The following is a 16,593-nucleotide window of genomic DNA, read 5'->3' on the forward strand; positions in this document are numbered from 1 at the left end:
CTAACTGCTCTGGTTTAAGTGATGCCCTCCTAGGCCAGCAGCAAGCAGACATCCTTAGGAGCTCAGCATTTTTTTCACCCCTCCTCTTTTAAATAGGGTTTTCCCTTTCACTCCTCATCTCCAGGTCAGGAAGGAGAGAGGAGGCACTTCTCATGCAGCCCTGGAGCTATTTTGCCCTAGGACATGTATTAATGGATTACAGAGATAAGCAGCTGCTTACATCTGTTCTCCCATTAACTTCCCATCAATGATGCATGAACCCATCTCCACAGGCTCAACCTGTCCTCAAAAACCCAAATTAAGATTGGGATTAACAGCCCCCCCTGGACAGATATTACACCGTTTGCTTTCATTACTTGTGACTAAATGCATCACTCCACTAACCATCTCCAAAAGGGGATGGTAGGGCTGTGCTGAGCACGGGTCATGATGCTCTCAAACCCCAGCAGCAAGCACAGCCGGGAAAAAGAAACCAAGCCAGGATGTCATGCAGAAATATCTGATGGGATAATAAAATGGGAGTCCTGAAGGAGAAACCCAAGCTTGCTTTCAACAGCAGGCACTGGCCTTCAGATGGCCCAGTAGTTTGGGGAGCTTGCCCAGAGCCCCGTGACTCTGTAGTGATGGATGAGGGATGTATGTGGTACCCAAGCTCAGTACTCAGTGTTTTCCTTGAATACCCAATTATAGTGCTCATGGGATTTCCAGGGAGATGCTACTACCTCTGTTTTGTTCTCCATGGCTGGCAGCAAGCACTCCTGCCAGTGGTACCTCCCTTCCCATTTACACTCATTATATTGAGAAAGGAAATCAAATAACACAGGGTCTGGATGTGCTACAGCCAGTATCAGGACCTGGGTAACACACCGGGTACCCGCACACAAGGTCTGCTCTCTCAACGAAGGCTGAGCTGGAGCATCACCTTTATGAGCCTGAAAATAGGATGCTGCTTCGAACAATGCTGCCACGAGTCCAACCCCAGGGGTGCCAGGAGCTCCTTTCCCCTTCCTTAGCTATGGCCACAATGCAGATCAAAATCCTGAAGAACCCAAAAGCTCAGGAGCTGCCGGGGTATCCTTTGCATGCCCCACAAGCCCAAGCCTTATTTGTTCGTTAGGAAAGGATAATAGAAGAAATAGCTGGGAGAAAAACAAGCAGGGAGCAGCAGAAAACATCCAATATATTAAAACAATCAAGAAACCACCACAATTAAATCCACTATTACTCTCTGAGGGGCTCGTAACCCACGTCCTCTTGCAATACACCAAACCACCCCAAAACCTGCACTGAGAGATTCCTACAGTTCTTGTGACCAGGGGAAAAGGGAAACAAGGTAAATACATTCACCCCTGGTCCAGTACAGTACAGGAGCTACACACAAGCCAGATGCTTTCTGGGTGTAAATACCACTGCTTCTGTACAACCGGCATTTGCTCCTGTCCTGTCTCCAGCAGGATAAGCCAAAGCCAGTAAAAACCAGGGAACAAAAGACCTTTTGGTTGTTAGCCTGGCTGCCTTTCTAGGAAAGGAGAAAATACAGCAGTGAGTTTCTGGAGCAGCAAGAGTTAAAAGGTTCTCCTCATCTGTCAGCACCATCCAGTCTCCTATGAAGTTCAGGAAGAAAAAGAAAGGGGGAAAAAAACCCAAACCCTGACATCAAATTAAAATGGCAGCCATCCTTTTCTCCCATTACTTTAAACCATGAGCTCACACAGCATCCTGCTTTCAGGGAGAATCAAAGTGATTTTATTCCCCCGCAAAACAGATGCTCAAGAGTCCGGCATATGGCAGGAGGACATGGCCACAGCAGCATCCTTTGGGCAAGGCACCCTCACACAACATATCAAACAAGCATCACCATCAGCTGCCTCCATCCACAGTTAAATCAAACCCAATTATGACAGGTGCAATTTTATATCACCGTTTGGCTTTTATTGCCATCGTAAACGGTCCAGCTGGCACCAGGCTGGCGGTAGTTCATAGCGAGAGATGTGCTGAGACAAATAAAAGGAGGAGAGGGGGGTTTTCTTTCATGCTGTTCCTGAAATCCGTCCCTGCATGGCTCAGACCAACCCTGGGGCCAAGGCTGGCTGCTTCCCTGCTGGCTTGTCTTTCAGCACATGGGGACAGCCTTCTCCTGCACCTTGCAGATCTCCTTCTGAAAGGGTGACCAGCCTTCCTGGACCCCTTTGCCCTTCAGGGCTGCCTCCCAAGAGACTCTGTCAGCCTGGCTCCTCAAGCGGCCAAAGCCTGCCCTCCAGAAGCCCACGGTGGCAGTTCTGCTGATCCCACTCCTTACTTCTCCAAGAATCAAAAACTCTTATCATTTTGTAATCGCCATGCCCGAGACAGCCTCTAACTATCACATCACCCACAAGTCCTTCTCTGTTCACGAACAACAGGTCCAGTGGGGATCCAGGAGGTCCAGGATCAGCTAAAAACCCACCTGTCCCACCAGTCTTGAGGGGCACACCTTCTCCTGGGGGAGCATCACCAGGGATGGGAACAGCAGAGTTTTAAGAGCAAATAGCAAGGGCAGCTCCATAAACCAACTCCATGATCTCCCCACGGTGGGGAGGGACCCGGAGCACCCCAGCAGGAGATGTAGGGGACTTCGACCCTGTTTTAAATTAACTTGAGAGGTTTTAAGTTAACTCCAAGGGCTGGGAAAGGCCAGCTCACCCTCTCCCCAGCTATTTAGAGCCAGTTCAAGGAAAAAAAATAAAAAGCAAACGTAGCAGGAATCGCCCTGTTTACCCAAGCGATCACACAGCTCCAAGTAAACCCCGGAGGAGGATGAAGTGTCTTGGCCGCTGCAGTAGAGCATCACAGCAGCTGGTGTGTGGAAAGGAGGAAGAGATTTACTATCCCTGGTGCGTGTGTTTCTCCTTCCCCACCTCCTCTTTTTTGTAATAATAATTGTAAAACGGGGAAAAAAAGAAATCTCCTGCACCTCCCCATGATGCTGCCTTATTAAAAAAAGTGACAATTAGTCATTTGAAGAAGCAACAAAGAGAGCCGTCGTCGGAGAGGCGCGATCTGAATTTCAATGTGCTATGGGAGGGATGGGGAGCTGAGGCTCTGGGAGGAGAGCTGCCAATCTCCCTGTAAAACCCACAGCCACCCCTTTCCACCCCGGCTCATAGCTTGGGGGCTCAAATAGAGCTCACAGCAAGCACCCTGCTTCATCTCCCCCCAAATCCACCCTGACTTGCTCTCCTGGCTCAACTCTCTGCCAGATTTAAGCACAGGCGCTTTGCACAGGACACTGCGCAAGGGAGGGGATTAGCTCCCCTGCAAAGATGCTTTGCTACTAGACACCATGAGCAGAAGGACTGGGGGACCCAAAAGTCTCACCCCGAGGCAGCTGGACCCCAACAAGCCTGACCCAGCAGCCCTGAGCAGCTTTCTGGGTCTCACGTCCAGGGATGCAAGCTGGGGTGGGAAGGGTGGGAGCATGGACAGATGGGTGCAGGCTGGGGTGGGAAGGATGCAGGGGTCCTCTTTCCCACACCTCTCCGTCTTTCCCCGTTCAATCCCTCCAGAGGGTTTTAATGGAAAATTAAGTTGAAGGGAGCTGGAGATTTAATATAAAAGCTGCATCTCACCTTGTATTTGATGAACGCATTCATGGTCTCACTGATTTCGTGCATCCCATGAACCCCTGGCTCTAATTTGCCAGGAAAAGCCCCAGAACATGACCCAGGATCACCCTGAAGACTCAGGATCAAACCGATGAAAACAGAAACCAAACACATTTCTGACCCCAACCAAACGCACCCAAGGGGGTTGTAAGGGGTTACATCCCCCCACAGCCAATGCCCCTGGCACAGGTAAGCCCCCAGACCCCATCTGCCCCAGGGAGGGTCCCAGCTGCTAGTCCTTCTTTTATAGCACATTTCATGTTTTACCCAGGACACGGCTCTGAATTCAGAGGCGGAGAGCCGCCAGACGGAGAGAATATTAATGCAGCCCCGCAGTCCAACAAATGAACAATATCTTTATTAGCATCTTCCTTTTATTATAGGTTATAGCGATACTTTTTTTCCCTTCACTGCCTTTCTCTTCCTTCTTTTATTCGCACAAACTATGACATTTATGGGACCAGACAGGCAGGATGTCTTTGCCCAGTACCCCCCAGGGAACATAAGGCCATCCTGGGGGCAATGGTCCCCCTTCAAGGAGGGCAGAATACAGGTGTGGTGAAGGAATTGCAATGTCTGAGAAGGGGCTGGAGCATTTCCCCCATCATCAGCAAAAAGGGGGGAAGAAACAACCTCCCAAAGCTTTCACTTCCTGACGAAAACACTGAGCCGGGGGCTCACCACCCTGACGAGCCAGACATCGCAGATGGAGGAACAACAGGCAGAGCTAGACATGCTCCCCAGCGCCAAATATAGGAGACCCATCTTCTACCTCCTTGGAGTCAGCCCATTTACACTGCAAATAAAAACTCCCTGATTATCAAGCTGGAGCATCCCTTTGCCCGTGCATTCCTGACACCATGTCCCCTTGGGGACCTCCCATGCCCTCCAGCATCTTCAGCTGCCACAGTGAAAGCTCCCTCCCACCCATCCCCACAGGCTGCTCTTGGTACCCTGCATCCTGGGGGAGACAGAGATGCTCGGTGACGTGCTTAAAAGCAAGCTGACCTCTTTAGCCATGCATGGATGCTGCTGAACAGCCGGCGGGCCAGGGAAACATCTGTGGTTCCCCCTCCTAGGGGATGCAAACAGCCTCCGGGTGAGGCTGGGGGGCTCGGCAGGATCAGGCCCAGCACAGCTGCTGGAGGTTCAGGCAGGAGGGTCATGCTCAAGAAAAGGGTGCCTATATAATAATAAATATATCAACTATGTGGCCACCCTAGCAGAGCTGTGGGCTTCCTAAAACCTTCCCAACCTGCTGCTGAGATCCCCAACGAGCAACACAACTTGATTTGCAGAGGAGCAACCCCGCGGTTTAATCTCAGTCCATCCTCATGGAGTGAAAATGGATTTTTTTTTTATTATTCTTTTTTTCTCCCATCCTGTAGGTGAGACTTTGCATTTAGAGGAAAGAGCAGATTGTAGCTTTTAATTAAAAACTCTAAGCCTTTTCCTGCTTTGAGTTGCACTAGAAGCAATCTCTACACCACGTTCAGCAGAGAGGAAACAGCACTGACTGCTGCTCTGCTTTAAAAAAAAATAATTAAAAAATAAAATAGCACAAGCCACAGAACAGGGAGTTCTTCCAACAATCTGTTTTCTGTACCCTGGAAAATAATAGCAACCCATATGGAAAGCCCACACAGCTATTTTCCAGGTGCTTTGTGCGACGTGAAATCCACGGAATAAATTACCTGTGTAACAGGGGGGGGCGACGACACTGGGGCTGTGTTTATTTGCTGCATCTCATTCCCTTCAGATGCAAACATGCGGCATGGTGCAGGATTTCCTCCTCCATGGGAAATGTCACCCTAAATATCAGCAGCATGGGGCATCATCACAGCAGAGCCCTGTTTCCAGCCCAGCTGGGAGTAGTCAAGGAGGAGGAAAAAGAAAAAGGCTGAGAAATATGTTCCAGGTATATCTGATCACAGAACTGTCAAATGTAATGTTTTTCTCCATGTTGCTTATTTGAAGTGTTTATGGGGTGCCTGGATCCTGCAGCTGAGCTGGCATTGCTGGGTACCTTTATGGGGCTGGGGCGAGGGAGAAAACCTAGCACTAAAAGGGACACTGAGGCACTGTGACAGCAACAGATTTGCTTCAGGACGATGCTTAAGTCACATACATGAAGGAGACCAGAGCAGCCAAATAAGTGATGAAATTATTCCAGTTGTGGAGATGCCAGCAAGATTTTTGGCTGGTCCATGAACACGAACCTGAAGCCCCTTGCAGGCACGTTCTCACATCCAAAAAAGCCCCTCAGCACTCCCCTGCACAGCCAACCAGCCCTGCTATTCCATGAGGAGATGAAGGACGTGGGGACATGCTCCCAACGAGGATGCTCTCCTTGGCTGGACATTTCCCAAACACCTTGGAAAGCTATTTTCACTCAGAAAGCACCAAAAGGCATACGGTAATTCTGTTCTTCTGTCTCAGCTCTTAAACCATTGGGGTTTTTTTATTATTTTATTTCTTTCCTGGCCAAAACATCAGTTTGGGTACATGCTGAGGCTGTCTGAATCTCCCCTTCAAGGACATGCAGGACCTGCAGCAGGTCCTGGCATGGGGTCACCACCTTCTTACAGCATTGTGCACACCCTAAAAATCCTCTGCATCTCCCTTTGAGCCCCCTAAACTGCCTCTGAAAGGTGCAATCCCTTCTTCCTCCTGCTTTTAACCCAGAGCAAGCAGATCTCCATGGCTGGAGCCTCCAGGACAGGCTCTGCTCCAGGTCCTGGAATGATTTCATCTCCTGGACATCAGACATGTACAGCAAGGACAGAGCCAGGCTCCCACATCCCAAAAATTTATTAGGGTTACCCCCACAGAGACTGCTCCGGTGGGATGCAAAATATATGTAATTAAACGGGAAATCAAAGGCTTTTCAACCCAATGGGAAGAAAAATAAGCCTTGCTTTCTGCAGAGCAGGTGCCAGCATCTTCTGAGGTGAAGATGAATGAGATGGTTTGATTTCTTCCCTTTCCTTGAAAGCAAAGCACCCAAGAGACATCTCAGCAAAGACCTGCACAAACTGAACACAGAGTCTTGAGCTCCCATTCCTCCTCCTGAACTGCATCGACATGTTTTTCCCACCTCCCCACCCTTAAGCCGCTTACTTACAGAAAGATGTAAGCAAATCCAGACAGAAAATGAAAATGCTGTAAAAAAAAAAGTAAGACTAATTAAAGCTACAATCATTCCACGCTGCAAAATCATTTCAGGTTTTCCTAGCCGATAAATCAGAGGGGGATGGTGCCTGGGATGCTCGTCCACCTGGTTGAGCTCTTAGAGCCATTTACCAAGCATTGCAAAGAGATTATGTGATTAGGAGGGAATAATTAGGAAGCTGGACCATAAACTTTTATAATTTATGAGCTCTTTTCCTCCCTTCATGTCTGCTTCTACCTCAAAGGCATCGCCCAGTGCTACCTTTGATCCCATCTCCTCAAGCCCTGGATTTTTCTTTTAAACTCACTACCCCTGGCCTGATAATCCATCCTTGCACCGTGTCAGCTCCGTTCTCACCCTCTGCTGTTCTTTCAAGCCTTCCTAAACTGCAGGCAGAAGAGCGGAGCAGGTGGTTTTGTCCCTCCTTCCCCTCCTCATAGGATATCACAGTCCCTGCCAGGGCTAAAATGGCGGGGGGGGGGGGGGGTGACATGCGCAGCTCCAGCATGTCCCTCGGGCCATGCTTTTGGGGAGCCCTATCTCATTGTAAGGTCTACAGGGAATTAACAAATCCTCCAAAACCTGGCCAGCAAGGAGGGTGTTCTGCCTCAAAATGGGGGCAACTATGGGTACCCCAGTTTGTTGCAGCAGGATGCTTATGGGTAGGATGCCAAGCTCAGCCCAAGCCAGCCTGGTCCCTCACCCCCATGCTGCCTGCGAGCGGGTCCTGCCCCATCGTGTCCACCCTCCCTAGATCCTTCCTGCCACAGAGGCACAGCACCCAGCACCATGAGGAGCATCCCTGCAGAGCTGGCACAGGGCAGCATCACCCTGCTCTGTGCCCACCCTGACTATCTCAGCCCAGCAGGCACCTGCTTAAGCAGGGACCCCACTCCCACAGATCCAAATTTGGGGTCCAGTTCCCATGTCCCAGTCAGGAAAGCCATGCCCCAGAAGTACTAATAAGCCCCCGTGCCTGGCAGCAGCCACGTGTGGGGGATGTTCATCCCCAGCCTGCTCCCCAGGGAGAAGTTAGTAACACTAAAGGGCTCTCTAAGGTCTTCAGACCCCCCCAGACAGTAAGAAAAGCAGGTTACAAGGTCAGCCCACACCCAGAGGGAAGAGCAGGGTGTTCCAATGCATCAGGGTTTCCCCCCACTCCAGAGGAAGGGATGCACAGCAGCATCAGGACAAGCCACAGAGGGGGACATCCCATTCCAGGGTAGGGCTACTATCGGGGATGCCCAGCAGCCTACAACCCACCACCACCCCCAACCCAACATGTCCCCGCACCCCACAACAGCCAGCACCAGCCCTGCCCCCCACCACCTACACCACACTCACCACATGATGTCCTGGCTTTAGGGGATTGGTGATGGCACATGGGGGGTGGGGGGTGGTCCCTGCAAGGACACACACTCCTGAGGTCACCATAGCACTACAGTTCCTCCAAAAATACAGCTGCCCCCAACTTCCCCAGCCCTCTAATTAAGCCTCAGCAGCACCCACAGGTGCCAACAGTTGTGGTCCTGCCTCAAGCCCACCCCAGATGCCCTACCAACAGCAGCAATTAGAAAACCCCAATTAGAAAACTCGATTTCAGGGTATTAAGCGCACCAACAGGGATGTGGTGGCAGTGGGAAGAGCCTGGGTCTGCATCCAGAGAGGCAAAGCTGAGGGATGCTGAAAGCCCTTGCACGAGCCAAGGACCAGACCAGAGGATGGACAAAGACTAAGTTTTTTTTCTACTAAAGTGACTTTTTCTGTTCTTGATGAATTGAAAATGTGTGAGTGCTGGTTTTTTAAACACAGGCAAGAGCCTGTACCAGCCCTGAATCCATGTGGAAAAGGCTCAGGTGCATCATTTTGGGCACCACCCCTCCCCGAAATGTCTTCCTTTGGAGCCATCCTGCTGTGAATAAGCAGCACCCAAGAGCCATTTCTCCCTGAGATACCAGCTTCTCTCCTAAATTTGATTAAAATCAGGCAGTTGAATAACCTCCCAGATGGGAGGATGGGACAGACAGATGGATGTATGCAGAGCACCCTATTTCTTCCAGAAGTCCCCCAAAAAAGCCACTAAGCAGCCCCTGCTCCCATCACCTCACTGGGGACAGACCAGCACGTATCTTCAGGGTTAATATTATTCCCATTTTTGGGTGCCGGCTACCAAAAACACATTGTTTGAGCCTGGGGGGACCCTCCAAGCCCTCGCCATGAGCAGACCCTAGGGAAGACGCTCATCTCCAAGTTGCCTGTCAGCCTCAGCACCGAATTTACAGAATAAAACCAGCCCAGGGTGTGAAGAACTGAATAATACAAGCCGTTGGATGACAAAGCCTGGAGAGTAATATCCATATTATGGTTATTATTAACTCAGAGAACTTCCTATGTTTTGTCCTGCCTGTAATTTAAACAGATCCTTGGTTATATTTGGGTCCTTTCACAGGGGAAAAAGCCACGAGTTATACCCAAGGAACCACTAGAAGTGTCTGATGAGCAACATTTCTCTTTCTAGACCAAAATCTAAATATGAAAAAAATGTATTTAAAATATTATATAGGTTTTTTGCAACCTCCTAGCACTGGCAAAGGCTTTGCCACCACCTTGCTGGGTGTCCTTGGCCTGGCAAAGCAGGCATGTCCCCATGTCCCCATGCAATGGGACACCTCACGTGGGGAGTGGACAGTTTCACCAGGGGTTCCCCTGAGACATTTCAGTTCTCATCTGATGGAATTTCTTTCCTTTTTTTCTGTCCTTTCAATGTCCCTGCTTATTTGCTCAGCTGTTGCTCCTGAGTTCTAATGGCTGGCAGCATTTGATGAATGCCACAGAGCTCCTTCCTCATTAAAATCCGAAGTTCTAAAGTTTAGTAGCAAGGAAAGAAAAAAAAAAAGAAAGAAAGAAAGAAAGAAAGAAAGAAAGAAAAAACCCACCTCACCGATTCCCCCAACTTCAAAGCGCTTTTGAAGATCAGTCGGGAGAGCACCAGTGGAGTTACAGCCTCTCCCATCAGCCTTCCCTCCTGGGAAGCAGTCAGTCCACAGAGCCGGTGGGTGATGGAGCCGGATCAGGGGGTGCTCTGCAAGGGCCACAGGGTGCGGGTTGGGCTGGATAACATCACGCGACAGAGCCTGAAGTCCACACTTGGCATTTGCAAGGGCTTCGTGGCTGGCTGTGTTTAACTGTACCTATTTCACCTTCTCCAGTACCAAGGATGCTGCTTCTCATGGAGGGTGCTGCTGCAAGGAGCTGGTCCCCAGCACTTTGCTTTCCCTGAGCGGAAAAGCACTCTAAAATTCAGTATTCCATGCAAATACTGTGCAAAGACTGCAAGGAAAAGGGAAGTTTTCTTTCTGGATCACTGGAAATACCTCACTCACCAGGCCTGATGAGGAGTTGACGGCCGCTGGCTGCAACGGTGCAAATGCCTGAGTTGGGCAGCTGACCAGGCTGGCCCGGCGTTCCAAGCCAAGGGTCAACACCATTCCAAGTCAAGGGTCAACACCATGCGCTCTGGCGGTGCTGAGTTAGCAAAGCAGTGCTGAATTAGCAAAGTGGTGCTGAGTTAGCAAAGCCGGGCTCAGGGCAGAGGCCACGACTCGGCACAGGAGCCGGTGTGACAACAGCATGACTGTGGCCAGGGCTATTTATAGAAAAGCTGAACTTGGCTCTTCCCTGGGCAATTTTGCAGAGGGGAAATAACTTCTTGGCTGCGCTGCCGGGTTTTTCATGGGGAATATCAAACAGTGATGTGACAGCTGGGTCGGAAACGGGGCTGGTGGTTCTGTGCCGAAGCAAGCTGCTGCAGGGGACCACAAGTGAAATGAATTGTGTTGGGTCCATGCGATTCCCAGCACTGGATCGCCTGTCCCGCTAGACCCTGGGGCTTTCACACCCCTTTGGGGGAGTGGAGCCCTGGGGCTGGACCGTCCCCAGTGTCAGGGCTGGGTTGTTCCCACTGGGATGTCTGAGACAGCACAGACCAGGTGCCACCCAACCTCCGTGGTGACCGAGGTGCTCCTGGCCTCGTGCTTCAGTTTCCCCTTCTGCTGCAATGGTGCAAGCAATGGAGGGAGTTGTTGATACAGGAGCTCAGCTAAGCAGGAACCATACCAGGGGAATGATGCCTGCCTCTACACACACCAAAATAAACCTTAAAACACAAGAGGGGACCTAAATAAAATTAAATGGAGATGCTGCACGATGAAACCAGGTGAAATGCCCAGCTAGGGTCCTTGGGCAGACTGAGAGCCAAAGCTAATGGAGCCCTTGGGCTGGCTCCAAGGCTCTCTGAAGGGACTGGAGAAAAGCAAACAACTCCCCTCGAATCCCTACACAGCACTCTGCAGGATCAAACTACCCTCCGGAGCCAGGCCTGCCTCTCCGTAAAACACTCAGCTCTCTCAGCCCACCAAATTTAAAAGAAGAAAAGAAAATATGTTTCCCAGTAGGTGAAAATGAGTTTGCTTCTGGGAGGTAGGAATCACCTTTTCCTGGTAATTATGAACAAAGAGCATCATTTACTAAATGCCTGCAAGGTGGTTAATTAGCAGAGAAGTGAGTGTCTAGCAATTAAGAGGCATTTTTCCAACGATTCAGGGTGGCAGGGTCAGGAAACAAGAGAAGCAGAGTATCAGAGAGAGCACTTGGCTTCAGCATTCACAGCTGTGCAGGGACATGGAAAGCTCAGCCCCAGGGGCAGCCCTGGATCCACACTCCAAAAAAAATAAAAAGCAGAGTTATTGCATGATTTTGGGTTGGAGAAACCATCTCCATGCAGTCCTTATGCTGCGGGGCTGCCCTGTGCCTCAGTTTCCCCACCAGCACCGATAACAGGTATAGATGCTGGGGACATGATGTGTTGGTGCTGGTCCTGACTGAAGACCATCTGCTTTGAGATATCCCCTTCCCCTCCCTGTGAGCACCTCCAGCCTGACTAATCCCCCCCCACCGAGGCTCTTCCCTGGGGACACAGATGTCACATCCTCTCCTGTTTGTCCACAGCATCCCTGGGGCTGCCTCGGTAGTTCAACAGCAGATGGATTTCGGCAAAGCCCCAGCTCTCCACACCACTGGGGCCATCCCTATTTAACGGGTTATTTGCTTCCCCTTTCTGCTTCACCACATTTCAGCATCTGCAAATATGTCCAGCACTTATTTTATATCGTTTTTCAGCTCAGTGACAAATATAGCAAAGAGCAAGAAGAGCAACACTGACGATCTCTCCATTAACCGGCTTTTAAACCATTTAACACAGGCTGCACAGGGCTGGTGCAGTGCTGGATTTTTATCAGACTGGGATGCATGATTAAGTCAAATGCCTCACAGAAGTCAAAGTGCATTAAGTCAAGTTATCTTTATCAGCTGACCTGATGATCTAATAAAAAAAATAGTCTCGAGGTTGCTTGGCAAAAGCAGGCTCCAGCATTGCTGCAGGTTTGAGGTAGCAATAACCCTCCGTCCTCCCTGCTCTGGGATGGAGAAACATGTGCTATACCCTTGCCTTCATCCCATGATGTGTTCTTGTCATTCAGCAGCATCACTTTAGCACATGGAGAGGATTTAAATAACCCTCTGGGGAGAAAGGAGCCTTGGAAAGGGAACTCCTTTGGCCCCATGGACCAGGGATTGTTGAGCCAAGGAGGTCCAGGATGCTGGGAGAGGGCAGCATCCCTGGGGGAGCCCAGGAGGGGACCAGATCCCCTCTCCTCAAAGCCATACAGGCTGGGGACAAAAGGTGGGTGGCAGATGGGGACACCTTGGGTACAAGAGGAGGGCACAGTGCTGGCGGGAGCTGCTGGGGACGTTCTGCAAACACCATGGGTCAGGATGCTGTGCTGCCCATTTGGGATCTCCGAGGATGTGTAAGGGGTACCGGTGAGCACACGAGGGGGGCCGTGGCTGCAATTAGAGCTGACTGTGGGGGCACTACCTTCCCTCCAGCCTCCCCATCCTTGCTGGAGCAAATTGAGGCCAATTCTTATGGAGGATCCCACAGCACCTGCCCGTGAGTCACTGGTTGCCAGTCTGTGAGTCACCACATCCCCAGAGTCAGCAGCCACCCATTTCCAGGGATGCACAAGGATCCATTTCCAGGGTCACAAGGGTGACCATACCAGCCTCGCATCCCCCTCAGGAGCCTCCAGGTGTGGCTGCCCAAAGGGCCTCATCAGCTCTAAACCATTCTGACTGCCAGGACTCTCCTTCCCCAGGCTTCCCAAGCCCTGAGGATGGCCAGAGCAAGGAGAAGGGGAGGGATGAGAGAGAGGGCAGGCTATGGAGGAGAAAGCAGGTTTATCCTGTTGGATAAAGCTGGGAATGATGAATATTCAGACAGGAGATGGGGACACCTTCCCATCCCAGAAGGCTAAGGTTTCTGCTCTGCCCTAAGAAAACAACACCAAAATGTGTTGTTCTGGGTGGTTTGAAAGTATTAAAATTATGAATAAACCCAGGATGCACCAAAGAAAAGAGGAACAGCAAAACCCATGCACTCTCAGTCACGTTTCTCCAGCTTCATCTCATTCCTATGTCATCACTGATACCCTCCCTGAAGTCCTCCAATCCCCAGGACAGAGCAAGGACCAAATCCCTAAATCCCTTTTTTGCATTTGTCATCTCAGTCCTGCCCAAGCACCCCCAGCTCCCTCCAAGCACATTTTTGCTGGTTTTGACTTTTTTTGTTTACTTTTTCATAAGCTCAGTGCAGAGTTTAAGCTCAGACTGTCAAGAGTAAGAATTAGGGGGGAAGGTAGGTACCCTAGCAGCCCCACCTCGGATGGCATTCTTATCTGATCATAATAATTTGAAACAGATAAAAGTTGATGCTTGGAGTGTGACAATGACCCTCTGAATGATTTTTTTTTCCCCTTCCCTTTTTAAATATTCCACTTTAAGGAAACATGTGTGCATAATGAAATCAAAACAGCTCTGCCTGCCCATTGATGCTGCGACGTAGCTGTTCAGCTGCAACCGGACTTGCTCCGATGGGCCTCTCCAGGGCTGGGTACCACAGCAGCGGATTTGGGCATCTCTGTGTTGGGTGGTCTGGACTACTCTGGGTCCTGTTTTCTATCTGAGAAATGGGGACAGCATTAATTTTTCACTCTGTTATGGGGGAAAAAATGGTTAGCCTGCTGTTTCCAAAGTGCTTGCACGGCTGGGTGCCTCCACGTGCTAAAGGATGCTCAATCATCGTACGATGCAAGCAGTGCTTTGAAGACCATCAACATGCAGCCAGCATCAACCTCTGAACCAGCTTTTAGTTCTTTCTTCCTTCACCAGCCAGATTTTCTGTTCTCAAGAGCCCATCACGAACCAGAGAAGGTCTCACACTGGTCCAGCATCAGCAGAGAAACCTGATTGCAACCACTGGCAGCAAACAAGCCGTTCCTTCAACCCCAGCAACCCTGGCTGAGATTCAGAGTCTATTTCCCCTTGCTTGGTCCTTGCAAGAGCATGGTGTGGGACTCTGCACAGACCTACCTCAGCAGACATAGCCTCCTAGGTGCTCCTATGGCTTGCGGTGGCTCTGATGCAGACGATGGATGGATAGTGGGAGCTTGAAGAGCAGAGTTTGAACATGCAGCATGGTGGGATGCACAGTTGTTCTTCATGTTGTTCAGCTGGGTGACAAAAGAGAGAAAGTACCAGTGAAGGTCTGTGTCTGCCCCTACATGGAGCAGGTAACAGCGTGGAGAGTTAATTCAGGGAACAAAGCAAAAACTTGAGAAAAAAAATATTTAGGTTAGTGCAAAACAGAAACTTTTGTAGAAAGCTTCAGCAAAATCAAAGAGAAAAAAAAATGGTTTGAGGACAAGCAGAGATATTTTCTTTGCCTTGGAACAACGTGTGCTTTTTGCCCCAGCATGGCATGTGCTGTTTCAGGCTTTTATATCCTCTATCTAGATCCATTTTTAAATTAAAAAAAAACCCACCAAAATTTAAAAGGCAAAAGTCAAACCAGTTGTTTTGGTTTTTTTAATTAGCAGCGTGCCAGGATGCCTGAAACAAAGATATTTCATTAAAAAGAAAACAAAAAGGAAAAGTGAAAGATCTCAGAAGTTCCTCCTTCACTTCCCCAAGGGGGAAGGTGGACCCAGTGCTCCCCACACTCCTGAAACACCAGTGCCCACCTACCATACTCATGGAAAAGCTGCATGGATGGCCACATACAGGCTTTTCTGAGCATCCATCCCCGGGGTGGGACCTGGCTGGGCGGACCACTGCGAGGATGGGCACCCAAGCGGCTCCCAGATCCTGCTCCTTGGTCCATATGGTTCTTCTAAATTGTGCCACCTCCATCCAGGCTCAGGTTTGCAGGATCCTCATCCGAGCAACATCCAGGCCCCCTTGGGAAGGGCCCAGGACATCACCTCTGCTTGGTTTTGGGGTAAACCTGGAGGAAGCCCCTGCCCTGGAGCAGGGACTGACTCCTCCGCTGGAGGCCTGGCAGCTGGGAGGGACCTCACCCCTCACAGGGACGGCATCTGCATCTCACCAGCTCCCTTGTTTATCGGTGAGTTTATTGCGGGAAATCTAATCACCATTTTGGAGTTAATCCCTCTAACAAACCCTTGCAAATCCTTTCATCCAGAAGTTTATTAATATTAGCTCCTCTCGAGCAGAAGTGAATTAAGCGCCTTTACCTCCCGTTTGGCTTTTTGTTCCTTTTCTCCTCGCCTCTGTTAACGGGAGCAATTCAATTAAGGAACAAACGATTTCCCAATAAAAATCCCTCCTTGCCGCCTCCTTCCTCCTTTTGCTCAAAGACTAATAATGTTTAATTGGGGAAATGAGCTTGGCTGATGGTGCTGGTGGGGGTGAGGACAAGCCCCGGCAAGTGCAGCCCCCGCAGGCTCTGGGCATGGGGCAGAGGGGCTCAGCTCATCCCAGGGAAGGGGAAACACCTAAAACCCCATCATTTGCAAAAGAAAGATCTCCCAGCCCCAGAGAGGCTCTCACAGTGCCCAGCTGATGCCAGCCTGCTTGAACATGATGGTTCATGGAGAGGAAAACACTTGAAAGCCGAAGAAAATTGGGACTGAGGATGGCAAGCAATGCTCTCCAGCTGCCCAGCATCTCACTGGTGTTCAAAAAAGCCCTGAGATTTCCTCCACTTTGATGTAAAACCCCGTCCATCTCAGCAGGCACTGCTGCAGGTCCACTGGGATGCAGGTGTGAACCCAGCACCAGTTGAGCTCACTGCAGTGGGGGGCTCAAGACCCACGTCCAGCACTGAGCAAATGGGGAAAGGGGATAAAAGCAGCAACAAGGCTTGAAAAGGGGACAACAAGGTATGGGTGTAGTTTGCACCCTGTATGCAAAAGTACAAGCCCCATCCAAGGGGGGCTCCAAGGGGTTCCAAGCCCCCCTCCAAGGGGTCCAAGCCTGCCTTTGCTGACTCCATCTCCAAGCATCATGCCACTGCAGGCACGGTCCCTGCCGAGCAGCGCTGGAAGAGGAGGCTCAGCCTGCCCAGGGAGTCGTGCCGCCCGTCAGCTCAGCTCCATCGCAAAGGCCACGGCATTTCCCGGCTGTCAGAAAGGATTTGTTCAGCGCTGCACACTCCCTCCTCCACCTCCTGCAGTAACAGAGTGGCTCGTCCCTCAGACCTTTGCATTTGAGAAGGTTTGGGAAGGCAGGTTGCATCTCTCTGTCCAGCCCAGGCTCCTTCCATGCATTCGGCTTGTACCCATCTGCATCAGTGGCAGGAGGACAGGATGGACCAGAGATGCTCAGCCACAAGCTGAGGTACCACCTGCAAGAAGACAC

At 50.5% G+C, this 16,593-nt stretch overlaps 1 long non-coding RNA gene across 3 annotated transcripts in view; it reads right to left on the bottom strand.

Moving 5' to 3' along the window:
* Nucleotides 1-3,791, bottom strand: part of LOC114010838 (uncharacterized) — a 28,023-nt gene extending 24,232 nt beyond the window's left edge. For all 3 annotated transcript variants that reach the window (XR_008745246.1, XR_008745249.1, XR_008745254.1), the window contains exon 1: nucleotides 3,609-3,791. This is a non-coding gene — a long non-coding RNA (uncharacterized LOC114010838). The remainder of the gene's footprint in view (nucleotides 1-3,608) is intronic.
* Between the last annotated feature and the right edge of the window lie 12,802 nt (nucleotides 3,792-16,593).

The sequence above is a fragment of the Falco peregrinus genome, chromosome 1 (genome assembly GCF_023634155.1).
Source record: "Falco peregrinus isolate bFalPer1 chromosome 1, bFalPer1.pri, whole genome shotgun sequence".
Lineage (NCBI taxonomy): Eukaryota > Metazoa > Chordata > Aves > Falconiformes > Falconidae > Falco > Falco peregrinus.